At 35.8% G+C, this 1,797-nt stretch overlaps 1 non-coding gene across 1 annotated transcript; it reads left to right on the top strand.

Annotated features, from left to right (window-relative positions):
* TRNAR-CCG (transfer RNA arginine (anticodon CCG)) lies at window positions 1-74 on the top strand. Its single transcript has one exon. It is a non-coding gene; the product is annotated as a tRNA-Arg (tRNA).
* The last annotated feature ends 1,723 nt before the right edge of the window (window positions 75-1,797 follow it).

The following is a 1,797-nucleotide window of genomic DNA, read 5'->3' on the forward strand; positions in this document are numbered from 1 at the left end:
GGGTTGGTAGCTCAGCGGATCAGAGCTCATGGTTCCGGACCGTGAAGTCAAGGGTTCAAATCCCTTCTAGCCCAAAAGATGTTGTATTTTAAATGAAAATTCCTTTCCATCGCGGTATAGGAGAGAATCTTTCTTTATAATAGAATAAAGTATTCTATCATAATCCCGGATCGATACTTCAGATTCCTAATCAATAATGAATGGAAATGATTTCTCAATGATTCATTCCACTATTGATTAATAATTTTCATCATTGTATTTATACTTATACGACTTCTCTTCATACAAAATAAGATAGGAAAAGTAACAATTTTCACCTTTATATGGAAGGAAAACTCTATGTCTATAAAGGAGTGGTTCGAAGACAAGCGTAAAATAACTGCATTACTAAAAAATTCGGTCGAAAGGGATAGTAAGGATGCCAATGAGACGGAGAAAAACAAGAATAAAAGTATTGATTACGCTAAAATTAAGAAGTTATGGGCTCAATGCGATAATTGCGAGAACTTACTATATCTCAGATTCTTGAGAGAGAATCAAAGTGTTTGTAAAGAATGTGGATATTATCTGCAAATGAATAGTTCAGATAGAATAGAACTTCCAATTGATCGTGACACTTGGCGTCCTATGGATGAAGACATGTACACTCTAGATGTTCTTCAATTTTATTCTGAGAATGAACCTTCTCATTCTGATAATCTTAATTCTGAGGATGAATCTTATAAGGATCATATCACTTTCTATCAAATAGAGACAGGTTTAACTGATGCTATTCAAACAGGCATAGGTCAATTAAATGGTCTTACTATCGCACTCGGAGTTATGGATTTTCAGTTCATGGGAGGTAGTATGGGCTCTGTAGTAGGTGAGAAAATAACCCGTCTGATCGAGCGCGCTACCGCGGAATCTCTTCCATTAATTATGGTGTGTGCTTCCGGAGGAGCACGTATGCAAGAAGGAAGTTTTAGTTTAATGCAAATGGCTAAAATAGCTTCTGCATTATATATTCATCAGAAGGAGAAAAAGTTGTTATATATATCGATTCTGACGTCACCGACAACTGGTGGAGTGACTGCTAGTTTTGGCATGTTGGGAGATATTATTATTGCCGAACCTAAAGCGTACATTGCATTTGCAGGTAAAAGAGTAATCGAACAGACATTAGGTCAGAAAGTGATTGAAGATTTTCAGGTGACTGAGCATTTATTTGGTCATGGTTTATTTGATCTGATCGTTCCACGTAATCTCTTAAAAGGTGTTCTGAGTGAACTATTTTGGTTTTACGTTTTACGGTCTTCCTTGTAAATAAATAAAAAGAAAAAAATGAACGTTGAGTTTCCTTATCAGGAAAAAGGATCAAATCGAGTTCCTTGTAACGGAAGTGACAGTGATACAGTTTCTTATCGCGGCGAAGGAGAGAATTGCTTTTCACCCCCTTCTTATTAACAATTTATGATCCTCGAGCCTATACTAACAATCCATATAGCCAATTCTCCGCTTTCAGAAATCAGAGAAATTTTGGTCAGGATTCATGTTCTTCCACTATTTTACTTATATAGTAAGTGTTCTAATGGATCTCTATGTTGTAATATAGAACTCATTGTTGAACTCATCGAGATCTTATTAAAAAAAAAAATTGCCCCAACTGGAAATGCTTTTTTAGTATTTTCGGGAGAGACGGGGAAAGGAACAACGAACACTTGCATACATGTATTCTATGAAGAAGGACGAATGGGACCGCTTATTTGGTCCCATCACTTATTTGACCTTATAATTATTCTTTGTAATATGGATAAA

The sequence above is a fragment of the Pinus tabuliformis genome, chromosome J (genome assembly GCF_031772625.1).
Source record: "Pinus tabuliformis cultivar Carrire ecotype Pingquan chromosome J, CPIR1, whole genome shotgun sequence".
Classification (NCBI taxonomy): domain Eukaryota; kingdom Viridiplantae; phylum Streptophyta; class Pinopsida; order Pinales; family Pinaceae; genus Pinus; species Pinus tabuliformis.